At 50.4% G+C, this 14,009-nt stretch overlaps 1 protein-coding gene across 3 annotated transcripts in view; it reads left to right on the top strand.

The window, feature by feature from the left end:
- Nucleotides 1-14,009, top strand: part of TNS3 (tensin 3) — a 235,607-nt gene that overhangs the window by 30,062 nt on the left and 191,536 nt on the right. The window contains exon 1 of one of the 3 annotated variants that reach the window (XM_081244809.1): nucleotides 13,878-13,907. The exons of the other annotated variants lie outside the window; for them this stretch is intronic. The gene's annotated coding sequence lies outside the window, so the exon portion shown is untranslated. Of the gene's footprint in view, nucleotides 1-13,877; nucleotides 13,908-14,009 lie in introns of those variants that run through there. 3 annotated transcript variants of the gene reach the window in all.

The following is a 14,009-nucleotide window of genomic DNA, read 5'->3' as shown; positions in this document are numbered from 1 at the left end:
GTCTATTAAGTGTGCAGTAGCATTATGTCTAAAAAACAATGTACATACCTTAACTAAAAATAACTTTATTGCTAAAAACGCTAACCATCACCTACAACGCAGGGTTGCCACGAACCTTCAATTTGTAAAACATGCAGTAGCTTCAAAGTACAATCAAAACAAGGTCTGCCTATACTGGGGAGGAATTTAAAAGGCCAGATGAGCCATGTCTGTTCTCTTCGGACTTGCACGTTCTCTCTCCACTTCTGGTGTTCTGTGCTGAAAGCAGCAGAATACGTCTTATAATTGTGGGTCTCACGGTTTTCCTTAGGAATTAATTCTGGGGCGTCTCTTTGCACTGGGGGTCAAGTGATGGTGCAGGGCTGCTTGGTGGCGAGTGAGGAGTAAGCTCTGGTTGTCCTCAGCGCTCGTCTCCCCTCAGTACTAAACGAAGGCCATCTACCAGTTTTCCACTGGCCCATTTCCTGAAGTTAGCTAGGATAGGACGGGGCCCCCGCTAGGTCCCGGGACACTGCCAGGAACCGCAGAGGTCTGAGAATGGACACGAGGACTGGGGGCTGGGGGCTCGGGGTCTTCAGCTCTGCGACCCCGGGCAGGTCTCCGAGTGTGAGATTCTAGTGTAAGAGACCAGAATCGCTCGCGGAGGGCAGAGGGCCCTCCAGGCTTATAGTTCCCTCCCGGTGGGGTCATCTCGGTGTGCAGAGAGAAAACTCGACTCAATGCACTAGTCTGATATTTATTATTCCAATCCCCTGCCCCTTCCTGCAGATATTTTCCCCCAGAGCAGGGGGAGCCTGTCAGTGTTGAGGTGGGAGGCTGGGAGGATGTACTCTGTGCCTGTGAGGGCAGAGGCAGGAACACGGTGCGTGGGGTTCGCTTTCTTCTCTTGGGTTTGAGTATGAGGCCTTGGTGTCCGCTCGGGCAGGAGCGCACACAGCCAGGGCCCCCGTGGTTTGCTGGTGTCTCCACGGACCCTGCCCTTATCCTGACTGCCACACCCTTGTCTCCCTCCACAGGGCAGGTGAGGCAGCTAGGATGCCTCTGCCGCCCCGCCAGGAAGCAGCCCTGTCTCCCTAGCCCCTTCCTTGTCTCTAGGGATGACAAGGAGACAGAGAAGGAATGGCCAGGACAGGGGGACATAACCACTGGGGGGTGGGGGGAGGCACCAGCCTTTTCTTTTTTTTTTTTTTTTTTTAGAAAACAATTCCATTTATGATAGCATAAAAAAGAAAATACATAGGGATAAATTTAACAAAATAAGTTCAAGACATATGCACTGACAATTACAAAACATTGTTGAAAGACATTAAAGAAGGCCTAAATTAATGGGAAGATATCCGATGCTTATGGATTGGAAGACATCATTTTTAAGAGGGCAGTGATCCCTAAATTGATCTACTGGTTCAATGAAATCCCAATAAAATCCCAGCTGCCTTTTATTTATTTATTTATTTATTATTTATTTATTTTTTTGAAGAAACGTTATTTTTATTTTTTTTCTGCTTTATAACAAATTTAATCAGTTATACATATACATATGTTCCCATATCCCCTCCCTTTTGCGCCTCCCTCCCACCCTCCCTATCCCACCCCTCCAGGCGGTCACAAAGCACCGAGCCGATCTCCCTGTGCTATGCGGCTGCTTCCCACTAGCTATCTACCTTACGTTTGGTAGTGTATATATGTCCATGCCGCTCTTTCACTTTGTCACAGCTTACCCTTCCCCCTCCCCATATCTTCAAGTCCATTCTCTAGTAGGTCTGTGTCTTTATTCCTGTCTTAGGCCTATGTTCTTCATGACATTTTTTTTTTCTTAGATTCCATATATATGTGTCAGCCTTTTCATCTATCCCTTTCTTTTGCTCTTCTCTGCCTGTTCTTGATCAGGGAAGGGGGGAAAAGCATATACTGGAGGCTGATTTTTGTAGAGGAAGCACGTTTCCTGTGCTTTTTTTTTTTTTTTTTTTTGCGGTACACGGGCCTCTCACTGTTGTGGCCTCTCCCGTTGCGGAGCACAGGCTCGGGACATGCAGGCTCTGCAGCCATGGCTCACGGGCCCAGCCACTCCGCAGCATGTGGGATCCTCCAGGACCGGGGCACGAACCCGTGTCCCCTGCATCGGCAGGCGGACTCTCAACCACTGCGCCACCAGGGAAACCCCTTCTGTGCTTTTTGAAGGCGAGGGAAGGAAACGCGTGAAAGGGGAGAGTGGAGGCGAAATGCGAACCAGTTCTCACTTTCTTAGCATCGGCCCAAAGCGGTACGCTGAGGAGGTCCCCTTATCCTGAAAGGGAGCCACGAGACGTGCCCGTGAAGAGCCGCACTTGACGCGCCCAAGGATCCGGGTCCCTGGATGGTGCGCCCACCCCATGGGGCCGCCATTGTCGCTGCCACAGGACTCCCCTTGAGGGGAGGGGGTTGTGAGCTCAGGATGGGAGTCGCCTTGAACTCTGTGGCCAGCTAAGACATTTTGGTGAAATTGGCTGGACTAGATGACCTCCCTTGAGGTCAGGGGACTCATGGTACAGGTTCACTGAGGTTGATTTACTATGACTTTGGTGAGAAACAGAGGGGTGTGGGGGACAGAGCCTGGAGTGGGAACATAGCCCTACAGTCCTGTGTCCTCTAGGAGGAGGTCATTCCTGCTGCTGGACCGTTCTCGCCGATCAAGTGCCAAACATGCGGCACCTTTAATCTGACTCTTGCCCCAGGGATGTCCCCGGGTTAGCTGATGTGCCTCTGCTCGCTGGCTCTGCAGTTCTCTGCCCCCTCACCCCACATCCCTGGATCCCCTGGGGACTTGGCTTCCCCTGTGTCCTGTGCCCCGTCCTGCCCTCCCTCATCGTCTGAGGAGCAGGCCCTCCTGCCATCGGTGAGATGGACTCATGGGGCTCCTGGGTGTCGTCAGGAAGTCCTGAAATGCGACCAGTGCCCTTCGAGGCCCACTGTGTCCTGTTGCCCTCCCGGGTGTGGGATGGAGCAGAAGCCGGCTGAGCGGGGAAGGGAGGAGGAGGACGGTCTTGAGACTGAGGATTTGCCCAAGGGCTGTGCTTGAGCAGGGCCCACGTGCGAGGCCGGCCTGTAGAGTTGGTCCCTGGGCCTCCAGTGGCCAGCATGACTGGTATCCCTGCCTTCCGATCAGGAGAGAAGGCCAAGCATGGAGGTTTCTGCAGATGAGAGCTGGCGACAGCTTACTGGTATCAGAAGCTCCTTAAACTCAAGCAAGAGGGCTTCCCTGGTGGCGCAGGGGTTAAGAATCCGCCTGCCAATGCAGGGGACACGGGTCCCATCCCAGGTGTGGGAAGATCCCACATGCCGCAGAGCAACTAAGCCCGTGCGCCACAACTACTGAACCTGCGCTCTAGAGCCCGTGAGCCACAACTACTGAGCCCACACGTCACAACTAGAAGTCTGCGTGCCTAGAGCCCGTGCTCCGCAACAAGAGAAGCCACGACAATTAGACTGTGCACCGCAACGAAGAGTAGCCCCCGCTCGCTGCAGCTAGAGAAAGCCCACGCGCAGCAACGAAGACCCAACACAGCCAGAAATAAAAACAAATACTTAAATAAATTTATTAAAAGAAAAAAGAATTGCGTTTTAAAAAAACTCAAGCAAGAGTCTTTTTTGTTACCAGAGGCAAAGTGCTTTTGAAAGAGCTTTAGGTGGCTCTTGGAAACCCTTTGGCACCTGGAGTCACAGAGCCATGGATGGGTGTGACTGGCCCGTGGTGGATCTTCTGTGTGATGGGGATGGAGGGGTGAAGACAGGAGTCATTTGCCTGGAGTGTTTGCTGACCCCCACTGCAGACTCTGGGGCTGGGAATGAGGGTGCATCTAGCTGGCAGACGGACCCTCCACGCTCAGCTCCCAGGGACCCCAGATTTTGGCCCCTGTGTCCCTCGCTCGGATCTGGCGATACCTGGTCAAGGTCAGGGTCAGGCTGTGCCTCTGTGCGGGAGCACCGGCAGTAGAGCCGTGCTCTCATGGTGGGTGTGTCCCATCGAAGGCCACGGTCACTCAGGCTGGCATGGCCAGCCGGCTCTGTCGCAGACTTGCTGTTTTCCCTTTTAGAACAAATAAGGGACAATACTTTGAGGCTATGTGGATCTTCTCCAAAGAGTGAGAGGGGCAGAATGGTGGATCATGGCTCTCCTCTGTGAGTTCCCATAATGAGTGGAGGCTGAGAACCTCTACGATCTCTGTACCCCGCCCCCTCCACCTGTCTCCTGCCGCCCTCTCCTGCCCTCATCCCTCCAGGCCAGGAGGTGCCTTGAGACCATGCAGGCATCTACGTCTCATCAGACCCACAGTGTGTTCATTTAGCTATTTATTTCTATCAGTAGGACTCATGGACTCATGAATTCCTATTTAATTGAATGGGTTATAATCAATACTATCACTATTTATTTCGATGTTCAAGTTGTCCCAAGTTTGGCCAGGGGCAATGTCTGCAAGCCCACTCCAGTCCCCTGGTGATGCAGCCCCGTCATTCTGGGAGCATTCCTTTACCCTCTGGCAAAAACAAACAAACAAAAAAAACCACTGCAGGTTCATTTGTAGTATCCCTGGCTCAGATCTGAAACCAGCCATGTCTCCAAGGAGCCCTGATTTCTTTTACTGGGAAACAGTACTTTAAAACCGGGACGTGGGTGCTGGGTGTAACCACTACTGTTGGGGCCTGCTTCAGGCCGCCCACCACGGACAGAGCTGGGGAGTGTATATATGCATGTGTGTATATGGGTGCATGCTTGTGCATGGGTTTGTGTGTGCATGTGTGTGCACATTTGCATCAGTTTTGATTTCTGTCCGTATCTGTGTCTTTACATTGAAACCATGAGTTACACCAGCATCCGATTCCAGTCCCCCAACACAGCAATCACTGTAATTTTCTTCCTTTCCGTGTTAGTAAACCCCTTCACCACCAGGTGGTCCCCAGGACACAGTGTGTTCATGTGGCTCCTTCCCGCTCACCGCTAGAGATTCCAGCTGCCCTCGGGGTCAGGCCCTGGCTTGCTCTGAGGGTCCCCTTCCTCTCCACTCCTCCCGGGACCGAGCTCACCACCCCCATGCCCGCCCTTAGGATGCGGCCTCTGCCCGCCTGCCTGCGGTCCACGCCCCGAACGCACACTGTGCTTCAGTTCACGCAAACACCCTGCCTTATGCACAGTGCTTGGTCCCCTGGCTCTTTTCCTGTCTCTTTTCTTGTCCACTTCTCCTCCAGGTCTCAGCCCACCTGTCGCCTGTTTTCCCCAAAGTCCCGTGAGTGGCTCAGTGCCCCCTCATAACGCCACATGCAGATATTTCTGCCATCAGGTAAAGAGGAGTTGTTTGTCACCGGAGTCCCCGCGTTGCCAGGCACACACAGGCTGCTCGTCAGCGTCCCGGGATGGCTGGGTGAGCGTGTGAGCGAGGGGCCGTGTGGTAGCAGCCCGCCCTCCACTCAGTCGGACGAGAACCCTGGGGTCCTGGATGGGCCAGCCTCGCATCCCGCGTTAGGGTCACTCTCACCGCAGGGCTTCTGTCCCCAGTCCAGTCTGGGTTCCCAGCCCGGGTTGGTGATGCAGCCCCGAGGCCTGGTGTTGGAGCTTTGCCCGCACAGTCTGGACCCGGGCCCCCTGAAGTCCGTCCTGTGCACGAAGAACCTCCTTTGTTGCCGGGGACTTGTTGCAGCCGGAAGTCAGAGGCAGGCAGTCCGGCCAGCGAGAAGCAGGGAGGACTGCCGTCTTACCAGGGGCAGGCCAGGCTGGCAGCACAGTAGTGGGTGAGTCTGGAGAGGCTAGAGTAGCTGGCTCCATACCTGCCCTAGTTCCTGGGGTCCCCTGGGGTCCCTAGGCTGAGCTGGCCTCAAACCCTCACACTTCAGCTTGCCTCTGAGGGGTGCAGGGCAGGAGAAGCCTGGGGGTGGACGGGGCCGGGTGGTGCAGGAGGGTGAAGGGTTAGGGGGCTAGAGAGGCGGCCAGCTGGCAAAGGGGGGAGTCCCGGCAGGGGTCCCAGTTTTGTATTTGGGGAAGTTCGCTTGGGCTGTGGTGGTCTGGGCTGTAGCCAAAGGACTGTCTGTGATCCCTGGTTCTCACTTTGTTGTCATCATCTGTGAGGTGTGATCGCATGCATGTGATTTATTATTAGTAATAAAGTGTGGGAATCTTCTGAACGATGTATCTTTTGATCAAGTGAGAGGAGATTCAGGTGTCCCCTGTGAAAACACCCGTTTGTCTTCCAATCTGGCAGCCATGGGCCTAGGAGCATGGGTGCTCAGGACCATCATTTCCAGGGGCCCCATAGAGTGTGGAGCCCGGTCCTTGAGTTCAAGGAGCTTTATCATTTTGGGAGTTACCTGTTCTTTGCTGGGATTCAGGTTCCTTCTGCTGGTTCCATGGGTGAGACAGGTGATAGATCCAGCTGACCTCTGGAAGAAGTGTTTGCATCGTGCACCCCCAGACAGCAGAATAATGGGCTTCTAGCTCAGCTTGCAGACACAGCTCTGGGCTCCATCTTGTGTTAGACGTTGGGGACTCAAATGAATCTGATACAGATGTGTGTTCTTAGGGATCCTGCAGTCACATGGGGGTGAGGGATATGTATGAAGAAATAGCACTTCTGAGAGATGTTTGCAAAAACTAAAGTTTAACTACTCTGTAGAAAAAGTGAATAATAATGAATGAATCTAGAAAATGAATTAATGAACAAACGAACGAATGACTATAGAGACAGATGAATAATAATCTTATTTGAAGGATGGAGGGAAATGAGAATGAATGGGTGGCTGCCAGGCAAGGAATCAGAAGACAGAATGGTGTGTTCCTGTGTGTGTGTGTGTGTGTGTGTGTGTGTGTGTGGTTGAAAGTTGAAGAGCAGCTTTGCTATTCCACCCCAGAAATGGAAAGATGGGTATTCAGTGCCAGAACCTGAGAGGTTAATGCTGGCCTTTGAATTGATGGCTGGAATTCGCACATGTGTTAACCATAAAGGCCCAGGTCTAGCCCACCCAGACTGTTCTCCGAAGCTAAGACATTTGGAGTTGCAAGCGGAGTTGAAGATCTGAAGTGTTACACCAACACAGGTCATTAGTATTGCACCCTGGGCTGGGCATGGAGGCAGGCCAAGTCACTAGGGCACACAGTTCTGCTCTGGGCACACGGTGAGCCAGCAGGTCTGAGGCCATACAGCTCCCTAGGCCATGTGCTACTATGCGTGGGCCTCCTCTACAGGACCCCGCGGAAGGAGGACGTGGCCTCAGCCAAACATGTCCACTCTCAAGGGAGCCTTTCCCAGGAGTGGGTTGCCAGAACTTTCCATGGTGGAAAGCTTAGATCCACTGCTCCACGACCCCAGCCCAAGACAATTCAGTCCTGTGGGGTCTGACAGGCATTGAAACAGGGCCATTCTGTCTGTGGGTCATGCCGACCCACCCCTCTGGGCTGTCCTTCAGGCTAAGTGACCCTTCCACTTTCCAGGTGTCTGACTTCCTCTTCATGTGACACCTGGTCCTCACCATCCCAGTCACCTCCATCTCCTTAAAAAACATTAAGAACAGGTTTTTAATTTCCTTCTAAAATCACAGACCCAGAGAGGAAAATGGGTTGTGAATCTGCTGGGAGCTGGATGGCACTCTGGATGGTAAGGAGACGGAGGGGTGTGGTGGATCCCAGACCCCAAGTGTGGAAGGCGCCATAATCATGCGCTTTGAGCTTGCTGGAACCTCTACCTGGTTCTCATCCCTCTTTGGCAAGGCTGCTGCTGCTTGTTTTTCTTAGTCGAAGAAGCAGATTGGAAAGAAGGCCTTTCTGCAGTAGAGTTTTCCTGCCTTGCACTCCAAAGCCACTGTTTGCTAGCAGTGTAGATTACCAGTGATACTGACCATTACAGATGCAGGTTTCCTGGACAGTATACAAGATTTAAAATCCCCGAAGGCAAAGAGCCTGCGGGTTTTGATTTTAAGCCCCTGGGTCTGCATTCTTGGAGAGGTCTGAAATCCTAGTCAAGCTGTACTCCAGCCAGAGGCGGGGGTAATCCAGTGGGAGGGCGGAGGGCGACGGAGGGCAATGGAAGGTTTGCCCCCCAGCCCTGCCCTAGGAGGCGTTTCTTCTCCACTTTTCCTGGGTTTGGCTGAGAAGCCTTTTGCCTTCTCTCTGGAGCTGCGTCTGGGGTGGGGGAGGGAGGGCTAATTCGTGTCAGATGGAGGGGCGCCGGGGGACCGTGCGCTCACTCTTCTGGCTTTTGTTCCCGGCATCTGACTTGTGACGGCAGAGTGGACTTGGAGGTGGCGGCCGCTTCTTTCCGGGGCTCCCGGGGTCGAACTTTTCCAGACGCCCAGACGCAGGGGCTCAGGAGGCATACCTGCCTGGCACCGCCGCCGGAGAGGGGTCCGCGCCTGCCTCGGCCTTCCTCGCCCGGCCCGGCTCTCCGCGGGGGCCAGGGCGGCCATGCGGCTGCGCGCCCTGACACCTGGGCCGCCTGGAGGGTGCGCGCGCGGGGCGCGGCTGCGCCGGCACCGGCGCCAGGTGAGTGGGAGCCCCGAGACGGGGGAGGGGCGCTGGAGCAAGGGTCGGGGCGCTGGGAGCGGGGACGCGGGCGCGCCGGGCGCGGGGACGGGGTGGGGGCATTTTTGGGTTGGTGTGCGCGTGTGCTTGTGTGTGCCCGCGTACCCCAGTCTGAGTGCCGATGTGCAAGTGTGTACGGGTGCCCGTGCACTCTTGTTTGCGCGTGCACGTTCGTTCACGCCTGTGCCCTTGTCTCTGCGCGTGCTCATGTGTCCGCGTGTGTCCTTGTTTGTGCGCGCGTGTGCACTTCCGCGCGCGTGTCCCGCGTGTGCCCGTGTATGCGCGTGTTACTTGCGCAGGAAAGGAAGAGAGAGGGAGAGCAGGGCTTTGCCTGGTGGGAGGCCGGCCGCGCCCTGGTGAGCCCACATGGAGTCGGGGACAGTTCTGGCTTAATTTTCTAATCCAACTCCCTCTTGAACACACTTCCTTGGGCTCCTTTCCTGGGATGGAAGTAGGACATTGGCAATTTCGCGGACTCGCTTCGTAGCCTGTGTTTCTTGCAAAGGAAGAGGGTGCTTAGCTCTATGGGTATGTGAGGGTGCGCTAGCATTGTTGCAGAAGTGTAAGTTAACCAGAGCCATGTAACGATACCTGGTCCTGGGACGGTCCTCCATGGCGTTTGAATCAAACAGAGCAGATGCCGGGAGGCGGCTCCTTGCTAGGTTCAGCAGTCCTTTCTCTGAGTGTAATAATTAGGCATTTATTGCATTCGTCTTCCCGGAAATGCATGTAAGGTTCTGAGGAGTGAGAGTTTGTCAAAATGTCAGCTACTTCACATCACTTTGAGTTGTGCTGCATTCTATTTTTAGTTTAACAAACACTATTGCTGGGAAGCTTAGGGGATGGTGTGTGGTATGCAGAGGGTGTCCCTGTACTCTGGGTCCTGTGGCTGCTGGTGGGTGGAAACATCTCTGGGCAGGAACACCCCAGAGGTTTGGGGTCCACTCTGCCTATGCAGGAAGTTTTCGTGGCGTTTAACTTCAGAGTCAAGTTGCTTGGTGTTTTTGCTCAGTATCTGCCCCCCTAGAATGCTACTGTAAGCTTCCAGGTATGAAAACCCACACCTAAATCCTCTTTCCTGAAAGGAAAACATAGCTTGGATTGTGCTGATTTAGCCTTTGTGCGGGTAACTGTTGCTTCCGGAACATTAGCCCAGAGAACCTAGCAGAGAGGTCTGTGAGGTTTTGCATTTGCGCAGAGCAGCGCAGAAGGGTACCCTTCTGCGCTGCTGTGGAGCACTTCAACTGGCTCAACTTTGCAGAGATTTTTCTTTCTAAAAAGAGACCTCACAATCAAGACCAGCACTAATTACCCTGAACCCCTCAGGGAGTCCTTGTGGAACCCGCAGCCTTGCTCTCTACCCTTCCAACTGCCTGCTCCTAACAATTAAATGCAATTTAGATTCCTGAACTGAGCCTGCTAAATGCTTCAGCATTTTGGCCTCCCCCCACCCCCCTGCCCGTCTCCCCCCTCCCCGTCTCCCCCACTCCCCCCTGCACTCATCAGCCCCGCCTCTTTGGGAGAAATGAAAGCACAGTATCAGGTGAAAACAAAGGCAGTCTAATCCTGTCTAGGCTCACTTCACAATGGAGATGTTATGTACAGATGAAGCGTGAGCAGATGTTATTACACTATCTGAAATGAATTCCTCCGCCGTCCAGCCATTGAAATGGCTTCAGCCTCCCTACAGCACCTCTGCTGTTTCCTTCCTCCAGGCTTCTAGCTGTCGCCCAGCCCGCAAGAATATCACAGGAACACAGTGCCTCTTTCTCCCTGGTTATAATAAAGGTATTTGCAAGGAATAAAAGGTCACAGTATACCCCGCTGGCCTACAGAATACGGCCAGTTCATTCAGTCAACAAATATTAATTGAGGGTCCATGGTTCACTGTCTGCCAGGCACTGTGCAGGGGCCTTGGAAGACAAAATGGATAAGCGCCTGCTGTCCTGCCTCTAGGAAATTACACAGGAGAGAAGGCGTGGAAACAAATAACTGAAATATGAGGGAGGGGGGAAGTATGTGCCAGCTGATGGGATTACGATAGAGGGCTGTGTTTGTCAACTACTTGAATGCCTACTCCTGTCTGAGCATGAGACTCGGGTGGAGACTGGGTCTGAGCCCATATCCCTTATCTGTTGGCTGTGTGGTCTTGATCTTGCATCCTAGTGCCCCGTTTGTTGAACAGTGGTTACAGCACAGAAGGGCCCTGCCAGTGTCATGAACTTCATGATAGCAGCACCTTCGTCCCTCTTTTATAGGCATGGAGTACAAGAGCCCTGCTATCAAAAAGTATACAGCCTCTTGAGAAAACCAGAAACAAACACGTGAACAAGCACGTAATAATCGTGCCTTACCATGTATGAGGAATAGCTTCTTATAGTATGGTCCATTATGTCGTGGAGGCTCTCAGTCCCAGCTGCAGATCAGAATCACTGGAGGAGATTTGAAAAAATTTGTAGTCTGGTCCCACCTCCAGATAATCTGTTTTAATTGGTCTGGGGTGGAGCTTAGGCACAGCTGTTTTAAAAACTCTGCCCAACAGAAGACCTAAATAGACATTTCTCCAAAGAAGATATACAGACGGCCAACAAACACATGAAAGAATGCTCAACATCATTAATCATTAGAGAAATGCAAATCAAAACTACAATGAGATATCATCTCACACCAGTCAGAATGGCCATCATCAAAAAATCTAGAAACAATAAATGCTGGAGAGGGTGTGGAGAAAAGGGAACACTCTTGCACTGCTGGTGGGAATGTGAATTGGTACAGCTACTATGGAGAACAGTATGGAGGTTCCTTAAAAAACTACAAATAGAACTACCATATGACCCAGCAATCCCACTACTGGGCATATACCCTGAGAAAACCATAATTCAAAAAGACTGATGTACCAAAATGTTCATTGCAGCTCTATTTACAATAGCCTGGAGATGGAAACAACCTAAGTGTCCCTCATCAGATGAATGGATAAAGAGGATGTGGCACATATATACAATGGAATATTACTCAGCCATAAAAAATGAAATTGAGCTATTTGTAATGAGGTGGATAGACCTAGAGTCTGTCATACAGAGTGAAGTAAGTCAGAAAGAGAAAGACAAATACCGTATGCTAACACATATATATGGAATTTAAGAAAAAAAATGTCATGAAGAACCTAGGGGTAAGACAGGAATAAAGACACAGACCTACTAGAGAATGGACTTGAGGATATGGGGAGGGGGAAGGGTAAGCTGTGACAAAGCGAGAGAGAGGCATGGACATATATACACTACCAAACATAAAATAGATAGATAGTGGGAAGCAGCCTCATAGCACAGGAAGATCAGCTCGGTGCTTTGTGACCCCCTGGAGGGGTGGGATAGGGAGGGTGGGAGGGAGGGAGACGCAAGAGGGAAGAGATATGGGAACAGATATATATGTATAACTGATTCACTTTGTTATAAAGCAGAAACTAACACACCATTGTAAAGCAATTATACTCCAATAAAGTTGTAAGAAAAAAAAAAAACTCTGCCCAAGTGATTCCCATAGACTGCCAGTGTTCATATCTGGTACCTGCCATAGCATTTGATTATTTACAGTAGCTTGATTAATAGGTAGGAGGGGGCGGGTATCCTTTCCCTTGAAGAGAGGTATGACTTGCCCGGGTCATAGAGCTTGTACTGCAGGTGGCAGAACCAGTGAGAAGACTTCTGCTTGGTGCAGGACACTTTGCCTCATTTGACAGGCTTGACAAGATCAACACCAGGGGATATGTGATTGAGTGATGAGACTGATGTAGGATTGCTACAGGAAGTTGAAGTGGTCAGGAAGGACTTGTGGGGAGGGTGGGACTAGAAATGGTCACAATAGAAAACTATAAGTTACCAGCATTCTAGACAACTTGAATAGCAGGGGAAAGTTTGGGGATGGGCAAAGCATGCTTTAAAGTTGGAATGGCATGTCAGAAAGAGTTCTCTGCCAATTCCAGTCCATTAGTAGTTGCACATGGGGTTCTCCTTGTCAGCCATTGGTCAAGGAATACAGGGTTGTGGTCTGTGTGCTGCGTATTTGCTTTTCCTTTTATCAGTATCAGAGGAGCATTTGCTTTGTTGAAAATTAGGATTCAAGGTGTTCATTCAGTACCTCATATTTATTAGTTATGTAGGATCCAAAGAACATACTTTCTTTGAAACTCTTTAGTTTAATGTTTTTATACTGAAGACACATTTTCAAAATATAATAGAAAACATCACATTGTACACTTAAATATGTGCAGTCTTCAAAGTTGTTTTGGGAGTTTTTTTTTTTTTTTTTTTTAGAAGATGTTGTTGGTAGGAGTTTATTAATTAATTTATTTATTTTTGCTGTGTTGGGTCTTCGTTTCTGTGCGAGGGCTTTCTCTAGTTGTGGCAAGTGGGGGCCACTCTTCATCGTGGCGTGCAGGCCTCTCACTATTGCGGCCTCTCTTGTTGCAGGAGCACAGGCTCCAGACGCGCAGGCTCAGTAGTTGTGGCGCGCAGGCTCAGTAGTTGTGGCTCACGGGCCTAGTTGCTCTGCGGCATGTGGGATCCTCGCAGACCAGGGCTCGAACTCGTGTCCCCTGCATTAGCAGGCAGATTCTCAACCACTGTGCCACCAGGGAAGCCCTGTTTTGGGAGTTTTAAGTGCTTTGCATTTAAATATGAATTTTAGGATCAGTTTGCCAATTATAAAAAAAAGAACCTTCTGGGATTTTGATTGAGATTTTGTTGAATCTATAGATTCTATGGGAAGAATTGTGTCTTAATTACATTGAGTCTTCTGACCCATGAGCATGGTATATCTCTCCATCTATTTATATCTTCTTTAATTTCTTTCCACGGTGTTTTGTAGTTTTTAGTTTATAGGTCTTTTGCAATTTTGTTAGATTTATCCCTATTTCATATTTTTGATACTAATATAAATGGTAATATTTTTTGAATTTCAATTTCTGGATGTTTATTGCTGGTATGTAGAAATACAATCAGCTTGTACATTCATTGATCTTGTATCCTTCATCTTTGCTAAACTCACTTGTTACTTCTGGAGCTTTTTCATAGATTTCATCAGCTTTTTCTCCATAAACAATGATGTCATCAGTGATTAGAGACAGTTTTTACTTTCTCCTTCCCAAACTGGATACCTCTTATTTACTTTTCTTGCCTCATTGCACTGATTAGAACTTCTGGGACAAGGTTAAATAGAAATATTGATTGCAGAAAACCTTGCCTTGTTTCAGATCTTAAAGGGAATGCATTTAGTCTTTCATCATTAAGTATGATGTTTGCTATAGGTTTCACATAGACAATTTTATGAAGTTCAGGAAGTCCCTTGCTATTCCTATGTGACTTTTTGCTGGGTAGGTACAGAATTCTAGATTGGGTACAGAATTCTAGATTTTCTCAGTACTTTTATTGCTACAGTGTGTTTTCACTTGCTTTTTTTTTTTTTGAATGAGAAA

The sequence above is a fragment of the Mesoplodon bidens genome, assembly GCF_964165515.1.
Source record: "Mesoplodon bidens genome assembly, chromosome: 9".
In the NCBI taxonomy this organism is placed as follows: domain Eukaryota; kingdom Metazoa; phylum Chordata; class Mammalia; order Artiodactyla; family Ziphiidae; genus Mesoplodon; species Mesoplodon bidens.
Note: the sequence above shows the minus strand (reverse complement) of the source record. Positions and strands in the feature narration are given on the sequence as shown.